Here is a 9,633-nt window from a genome sequence, read left to right on the forward strand (position 1 = left end):
GGAAAACCAATTAGAATCACCTCATATTTTTCAGCATAAATAAGTAAAGCAAGAAGAGCCTGGCAGGCTGTATGCCATGCCCTGAAGACAAACAATTTTCAACCAAGAATACTGTACCCAACTAAACTCTCCTTCATAACTGAAGGTCAAATAAAAACCTTCCATAGCAAAGAAAAACTGAAAAATATATCTCCACCAAACCAGCCCTATAAAAAATACTTAAAGATGACCTACACACAGAAAACCAACAAGACCACAATAATGGCTAAGAAACCACACCCAAACTGAGAATCCAAGAACCATAGGAAAAACCAAGTTTCCACAGCCCCCAAGGAGGTTACCAAACACCTCTCAGTCCTACCTCTCAACATTAACTTAAAGCTCGAATTTAGCGAAATAGACTGTCTAGTTGGATTAAAAAGCAAGATAATTCTATCTCCTGCCTTCAGGAGGCACACTTTACCTATAAAAGCAAACACATTTTGTTAATGAAAGGATGGAATAAAATCTACGAAGCAAACGGCTGCCATAAAGAGGAAGGAGTTGCAATAATAATATCAGATAAAATATGCCTCGAATTAAAATTACTGTAAAGAGATAAAGAAGGTCGCTACATGAGACTTATGGGTTCTCTACTTCAGGAGGATATTACAATTCTAAATATGGAATTGCCAAACAAAAGAGCACCAAAATTTATCCAAGAGACACTATTTTCCCTCAGATCTCACATAGGTCCAACGACATTAATTGTTGAGGATTTTAACACACCACCATCCCCACTATATAGATCAAATCAGCAAAAAAAAAATCAACAGGGAAACTGCAGATTTAAACAACTGCATAGAGCAAATAGATTTAACAGACATCTACTGAATATTTCACCCAGTAGCATCAGAATACTCGTTTTACTCTGCAGTTCATGGAACATTTTCCAAAAGAGATCACATTTTAGGTCACAAAACAAACTTGTTCAAATTCAGAAACATTGAAGTTACACCTTGCATCCTCTCAGACCACAAGGGAATAAAATTAGAACTCAACACCAAAAAAGTCTTGTAACACATGGAGGCTGGACGACACACTGTTGAATAACCAGGGGGTCATGGAAGAGATTAGAAAGGAAATTCAAATGTCCATGATATTCCACAAAAATGAACACACAAATTACCAGCTCCTCTGGGACACTGCAAAGGCAGTACTCAGAGGTAAGTTTATAGCTCTGAGTTCCTACACCAACAAATTAGAGAGATCTGAAACCAACCACTTAATGAGACATCTGAACCACCTTGACAAAGAGCACCAAGATAAACCCCAATTCAATAGATGGAAAGAAATAATTAACATTAAATCCCAGTTAAACGAATTAGAAATTAAAAAAAAACAGAATGAATCAACAAAACAAAGAGTTGGTTCTATGAAAAAATTAACAAAATTGACAAACCCTTAGCAAATCTTATCAGAAAAAGAAGGAACACACCCAAATAGATAAACTCAGATGTGAGAATGGAAACATCACCACAGAAAACAACCAAGATTCTGAACATTATAAGGGAGTATTTTCAAATCTTTATGCTAATAACTTTGAAAACTTGGCAGAAATGGACCTTTTGCTAGCAATTATCAACATGCAAATACTAAACCAAGATGAGTTAAAGCATATTAAGGGGCCCACATCAAGCATTGAAATAGACACAGCAAAAAGAGACCTCCCATGTAAGAAAATCCCAGGACCTGTACAAGAGCTTCAAAATAGAGCTCACACCAATACTACTCCAACTCTTCGATGAAATTGAAAGAGATAGTTCACTACCGAACACATTCTATGAAGCCATCATAACCCTCATCCCAAAACCAGACACGGACTCATCAAAGAAAGAGAAGTATAGACCCATTTCTTTGATGGACATTGATGCAAAACTTCTCAACAAAATTTTGGCCAATCGACTTCAAAAATTCATCCAAAAATCATACACCAATATACAGGATTTATTTCAGGGATGCAAACCTGTTTCAATATACACAAATCAATTAATATAATTTATCACATCAACAAGAGCAAGGATTAAAACCATATGGTTATCTCAACAGATGCACAAAAAGCATTGGACCAGATCCAACACCCCTTTATGATGAAGGTTCTGGAAAAATTAGGAATCCATGGAACATTCCTCAATACAATAAAAACTATATGGAAAACCTACAACCAGCATTATAATTAATGGTGAAAAACTAAAGCCATTTCCGCTTAACTCGGGAATGAGACAAGGATGTCCACTCTCTCAACTTCTCTTCAACCTAGTATTAGAATGCCTAGCTACAGAAATAAGGGATCCAAATAAGGAAAGAAGAATTAAAATTCTCCCTCTTTGCAGATGACATGATCTTGTACTTAAAGAATCCCACGGACACCGCTCCCAAATTACTCATGCTGATTCAAACCTGGAAAAATAGCAGGGTATAAAATTAACCCTCAAAAATTAATGGCTTTTCTGTACGCCAACAATGAGAAAAGTGTGGCTCAAATCAAGAAAGCGTTTCCATTTGTAATAGCGCCACAAAAAATAAAATACCTAGGAATTAACCAAAGAAGTGAAGGACTTCTATGATGAAAACTTTAAAATCTGAAAAAGGAAATCAAAACAGAACTTAGAAAGTTGCAAAAACCTCCCATGTTCCTCGATAGGAAGGATGAACCTTGTGAAAATGGCAATATTTCCCAAGGCTATCTACAAGTTCAATGTCATACCTATCAATATTCCAACCGCATTCTTCAAGGAAATAGAAGAGGCAATCCAAAAATTCATATTGAACAACAAAAGACCCCCAATTGAAAAAAGCGATCCTTAACAGAAAGAACAGTGTTGGAGGAATATCAATACCAAATTTCAAACTCTCCTACAAAGCCATAGTAATTAAAACAGTTTTGTACTGGCACAAGAAAAGATCTCAGGAACAATGGAATAGAATTGAAAACCCAGAAATGAACCTACAGACCCATAATCATCTAATATTTGATAAAGGGTCTAAAAAGATAAAATCGAGGAAAGGCTGTTCAGTAAATGGTACTGGCAAAATTGGTTAATCACTTGTAGAAAATTAAGGCTAGACCCTTACATATCACCCTGTACCAGAATCAAGTCCAAATGGATCAAAGACCTCGGAGTCAAAGCAGATATTTTGAAAACATTACAGGATGGAATAGGAGAAACCCTAGGTCTCCTTGACAAAGGCTGGAATTTTCTGAAAAGAAATGCAAAAGCACAACAAATGAAAGAAAGGTTGGACAAATGGGATTGCATGTAATTGCAGAGCTTCTGCATGGCAAAGGTCATAGCTAGCAGGATCAATGAAAAGCCCACGGAATCGGAGAGGATCTTCACTAGCCATACAACCGACAAGGGTTTCGTATCTAAAACAGATGTGGAAATCAAAATTTAAATCCCCCAACAACAAATACTCAAAGAAAATACTGCCCAATAAATAAGTGGGCTAAAGACATAAAGAGAAACTTCTCTGAAGAGGAAAGGAGGGTGACCAATAAAGACATGCAGAAATGCTCAACCTCCCTAACCATAAAAGAAATGCAAATCAATCAACACTGAGATATCACCTCACCCAAGTTAGAATGGCTATAATCAAGAACTCTAATAACAACAGATGCTGGAGGGAATGTGGACAGAAGGGAACCTTACTTCATTGTTAGTGAGAGTGTAATCTTTTTCAACCACATTGGAAAGTAGTATGGAGGTTCCTCCAAAGACTCCACATAGAGCTCCCCTATGACCCAGCAATCCGACTTTTGGGCATTTACCCAAATGATCACAAACAAGACCATACTAAAGCTACCACAAAGATATATTTATTGCAGCATTACCATAGCTAAGATATGGAACCAACCCAGATGTCCCTCAGTAGATGAATGGATCAAGAAAATGTTGTATATATACACAATGGAATTCTATGTCTTTATCTGAAAGAATGATATTGCCCCATTTGTTAGGAAATGGAAAACTTGGAAAAAATTATATTACGTGAAGTAAGCCAGGCCCAAAGAAACATAGGTCCCATGGTTTCCCTTATTAGCAATTACTAGTGTATGTCTGAGACATGCAGGAATTGTTAGATAAGTTGATGTTAGGTGAAGTGAACCCCAAGATAAGAATTCAATTTTTTTTTCTTTTCTGTAATTATTTCTAACATATTTATAAGAAGACTTCTTTGTTACTTTTTATGTCCGTCCCGCATGGTATAACCCCTGTTTTCGCTGTATTTGATGTTGGTATAATTTGTGGAGGGGAAGGGGAAAAATTTTTTAAATAGGGATACAGGTGGATCCATTGCAACAATGAGATATACAAGACATTATGTCGAAAAACAAATTTTACAACTTTGGTTGGGGAAAGGGGAGGGGAAAATGAGACGAAAGGGGGGTGAGATGGGAAGAGATAGTAAGGAGAAACAAAGGAGTATGCAACAATGCTTGATAAGAAATGTACTCATTACCTTGCCCATTTAATTGTAACCCCTCTGTCTGGTATTTTCACACTTAAAAAAACACAAAACACCATAAAATATAAAGTGATTTTGATAAAAAATAAAAATGATTCAAAATAAATTATCAATGCAAAAACAATCTTTACAGAAGCAAACTCTGAGATATTACATGACTTTGAAAAGGATAAAGTGACTGAATTTAATATAAATTTAGAAGTATGACCATTCAAAAATACAAAAAGATATTCTTTATTTCATTATATAACACAAAACAGAAAGTAAATGTTGTTTAGATGATTTTTTAAAACACAGTCTCTCAGGTGTTGGGAGGGTGGTTCAGTGTAGAGTGCTTGCCTTGCATGCATGAGGTCCTGGGTTTGATTCCTCAGCACCACATAAGCAGAAAAAGATGGAAGAGCTGCTGTGACTCAAGTAGTATCACTAGCCTTGAGCTGAAGAGCTGAGAGACAGCACCCAGGACCCAGAGTTCAAGCCCCAAAACCAACAAAAACAAAACAAAACACAGTCTCTCACTTTTGTGTGCTCAACATTGTAACACTAGTGCTTCAGTCTAGGGCTAAGATTTTAGGTGTGGACATTTATCAACACTCCTGATTCAGATTCTAATTGATAAAATTTTAATCAATATTTTGTTCTTATTAATTTTGCTCTTTGTAAATTCACATATACCTATAAAAAAACAGTGTGGCCATCCCAATAACATTCTCAAAGTACTTCCTAATGATGACTTACATAAAGTTGTTTTATATTACAACAAGGAAAACAATGCTACAAATAAGGAAAACCAATACATAAATATTAATGATTAATAAAATAAAAAACAATTACCACTGTTTCCAGTATTTGAAATGTACTACATATTCGATTTATTATTTTCTCATATTGCTGTACATTTAAAACTGCCTAAGTCTATGATGTTCAACAAGAATTTTATAGGCTATGAGTAGCCTTTAAAGATTACTATTATTATTATTATTATTATTATTATTATTATTAAGATTATTATTTATGGTTCATCTCATCATTTGTATATGGCTTATACCATCATTTGTTCCTCACTAATATATAAAGTAAAGAAGCCTTTAAATTTTAACAGAAACTGTGCAGTTAATGTCTTAAATCTGCTTCTTTACACAAACACTTTGCAACTTCTCATTAGTAATGTTTCTATAAACTCTGAAATGTACATATTTAGTAGTATGTACCATGAATCTTAAATGCTTTATGAAAAAGTTTTATAACCTGCTAAATAGTCTTAATTTTGGCATATATGAGCAAATTCCCAAAATTAAACATATTTAAAACATTAAAACTTTTAACAAACCTTAACACTTTCTATAGTGTTCATTATGGCAGGTTCCTTGTACAGATTAATTGAATTCCTTCTACAGATCTGTTGAACAACAAATATCTGGTATTATTTTGTTTTTGACATGTCAAACTTGACTTTATTCTTAAATGTGTTCTTATGTAAGAAATACATGATTCTAAAATTTCACGACAATTCTTTTGAATTAAATTTTTGTGGAATTGTCTAGTTTAAGAAAATCAATTACACTTTATGTATAAAAAATGTTCTGTGCTCAATTCAGTAGCACATACACTAACATTGGAACAATAAAGAGAAGAATAGCCCCTGACTGAGGATGACACTCAACTTCGTGAAGCATTCTAGATTTTTAAAAGAACAGATGCTGGAGGGGATGTGGACAGAAGGGAACCTTAATGCATTGTTGTTGGGAGTTTAAACTTGTTCGAAGAGTTTGGAAAGTAGTATGGCGGTTCCTCAAAAGACTACAATAGAGCGCCCCTAAGTCCCAGCAATCCCATTTTGGCATTCACCCAAATGATCACAAACAAGACCATACTAAAACTACCAGCAAAACTATGTTCATTGCAGCATTATTTACCAAAGCTAAGATACAGAACCAAACCCGAGGCCCCACAGTAAACTAATGGATCAAGAAAATGTGTGTGTGTGTGTGTGTGTGTGTGTGTGTGTGTGTGTGTGTGTGTGTGTGTGTGTGTGTGTGTGTGTACTGGAATTCTATGCCTCCATCAGAAAGAATGACATCACCCAGTTAGGAAATGGAAAGACATGGAAAAATTTATATTAAGTGAATTAAGCCAGGCTCAAAGAAGTGAAGTAAGCCAGGCCCAAAGAAAGATAGGTCCCATGGATTCCTTAATTGCAATAACTAGTATGTGTCTGCTACAAGCAGAAAACATCATATAAGTTGATGTTAGGCAAAATGAACCCCAAGATAAGGATTCAAATAGTTTTTATTTCTTGCGATTGTTTCTAAGATATTTATAAGATGAATTCTTTGTTGCTTTGTATGTTCCTCCTGCAAGCTAAAGCCCCTGTTTTCACTGTATTTGATGTTGGTATACTTTGTGCAGTGGAAGGGAAACACAAATCGTTGAAAAAGGGATGCAGGTGGACCCATTGCAACAATGAGATGAACAAGTCGTTATGTCAAAAAATGATTTTGGCCAGGTATTGAGGGATGTGGACAGTGGGGGGGGGATGGAGGGGGAGGGGTTGGTGGGTGTAGGGGGTGGGAGATGGGCAGGGATGGGAAGGGGAAACAAAGGAGGAGCAAGTGGACTCATTGCAACAATGAGATATACAAGTTATTATGTCAAAAAATGAACTTTACAACTTTGGGGGGAGGAGGACAGGGTGGGGAAAGTGGGGGAGTGTGGGAAGGGATGGGAAGGGGAAACAAAGGGGAGGCAACAATGTTTGATAAGAAATGTACTCATTATCTTGCCCATGTAATTGTAACTCCTCTGTCAGTATTCTCACAATAAAAAAAAATGTACTCAATAACTCACGCATGTAATTGTAACACCTCTGTATGGCATTTTCACAATAAAAAAAAAGAATCATAGGTCCTGTGGTATCCCTTATTTGCAATAACTAATGCATATCTGGGATAAGCAAAGAAGGTATGGTAAGGCGAAAAAAAGGAGTAGGCAACAATGCTTGATAAGAAATGTACTCATTACATTTTCCACGTAATTGTAACTCCTCTGTATGGTATTTTCACAATTAAAAAAAAAGGTCAAAAGCATGTGCATATGAATAGATAAGATGATGTTAAGGTAAATGAACCCCATGATAAGGACACAAGTGGTTTTGTATTCCTTCCTGTGGTTTCTAATATATTTATAATGTATGATGTGATTTTTATATGTGCATCCCACACAGTTAAAGCCCTGTTTTCACTGTATCTGATGTTGGTGCACCTCCATCTTGCATATACACTTCTCTAATTTGGGGATGGAAAGGGAAAAAACAAAATAGTAAAATAAGGATACAGTATGACCCATTGCAACAATGTGACGCACAAGACAGTATGTTGAAAAACGAACTTTACAATTTAGGAGGGTGGGGGAGGGGAGTGTACTTGTGGAGCTGGGAGGGAAGGGATGGCGGGGGGAAAACAAAGGAGGAGGTAACAATGTTTGATAGGAAATGAACTATTCATGTAACTGTAACCACTCTGTACAGTACTTTTACAATAAAAAATATAAAAATGTTATGGGATGGAAGAGAATATTTCCCCTATTTTACCCATATAATATCGTTAACAAAGAAATTAATACAAAACACTGATATGCAGATATTTTGAATAAATGTGTGTTTGTGTATGTGTGTGTGTGTGCATGCCTGCGCATTTTTGTTCTCAGAGTTTGAATTCAGTGCATCAAGGTCCCGCTAGGCCATTCCTCTCTAGATTGATGAGCTACTATATAAGCTACATCTCCATTCTTGGCTCTTTGCTAGTTCATTAATTTTTTTTTAATATTTTCATTATTTTTATTGTGAACATACTGTACAGAGGGGGTACAATTACATGGGCAAGATAATGAGTACATTTCTTATCAAGCATTGCAGCCTCCTCCTTTGTTTACCCTTCACTTCCCTTCCCAGCCTCCCCCCACCCCCCCACCCCATACTCCCCCCCACACCAAATTTGTAAAATTCGTTTTTGACAGGACAACTTGTACTTCTCATTGCTGCAACGTGTCCACCTGTATCCTTAAATGACTTGTTTTTCCCCTTCTCCTCCACAAATTATAACCACATCAAATATAGTGAAAGCAGGGGTTATACTGTGGGGGAGGGATATACAAAGCAAGAAAGAAATAATTTTATAAATGCGTTAGAAAAAAATTCATGAAAGAAAAAATCATTTAAATACATATGTAAGGGTTCATTTTCCTAACATCACATTATCTGACCTTTGCTGCTTGACTCATACATATACTAGATATTGCAAATAAGGGAAACCATGGAACCTATGTTTCTTTGGGCCTGGCTCACTTCACTTAATATAATTTTTTCCAAGCCTTTCCATTTCCTAACAAATGGGCAATGCCATTCTTTCTGATGGAGGCATAGAATTCCATTGTAATTTTTTTTTAATAATCTCATGAATATTTTTTGTCCTGATTGGCTTCGAACGGTTATCCACAGATCTCAAGTTCTTGAGCAGATACCCGAGTAGACAAGATTACAGGTGTGACCAACCAGCACAAGGCTTTCAGAATAATTTAAAAAATAGAAGAAAATTTACTTCATGGAGGCTTGTTTATCATCTCCCACTTTTAAAGCATTTTGGAGTGATTATATGTGAATTTATTTCATTTTTGGATTCTTAAAAGACAGTAAGTGATGGTATTTAAACGTTTTAATCTTTTTTTTTTTTAATTTGGTCATGCGGCATGAACTCTGGACTTGGGCACTCTCCCTGGGCCTTTCAGCTAAAGGTTAGTGCTCTACCCCTTGAGCCACAGTGCCACTTCTGCTTTCCTGGTAGTTTATTGTAGATAAGAGTCTCACAGATTTTCCAGCCTGGGCTTGCTTTATAGCGCATTCCTCAGATCTCAGCTTCCTCTGTAGCCAGGATTATAAGTGTGAGCCACCAGCTACCAGCTAGTTTTAGTACTTTTTTTGGGGGGGGGGTCCAGTCATGGGGCCTGAACTCTGGGCCTGGGCACTGTCCCTCAGCTCTTCAGCTCAAGGCTAGTGCTCTACCACTTGAGCCACAGCGCCACTTCCGCCTTTTTTCTTTTTTGCTTATGTGGTGCTGAGGAATCGAACCC

General features: G+C 36.4%; 1 non-coding gene across 1 annotated transcript; it reads left to right on the forward strand.

Annotated features, from left to right (window-relative positions):
- The first annotated feature begins 6,094 nt into the window (after positions 1-6,094).
- LOC138824473 (U6 spliceosomal RNA) lies at positions 6,095-6,196 on the forward strand. Its single transcript, XR_011371094.1, has one exon. It is a non-coding gene; the product is annotated as a U6 spliceosomal RNA (small nuclear RNA).
- The last annotated feature ends 3,437 nt before the right edge of the window (positions 6,197-9,633 follow it).

Source organism: Dipodomys merriami, unplaced genomic scaffold (assembly GCF_024711535.1).
Source record: "Dipodomys merriami isolate MVZ:Mamm:240054 unplaced genomic scaffold, mDipMer1.0.p SCAF_1290, whole genome shotgun sequence".
Taxonomy (NCBI): domain Eukaryota; kingdom Metazoa; phylum Chordata; class Mammalia; order Rodentia; family Heteromyidae; genus Dipodomys; species Dipodomys merriami.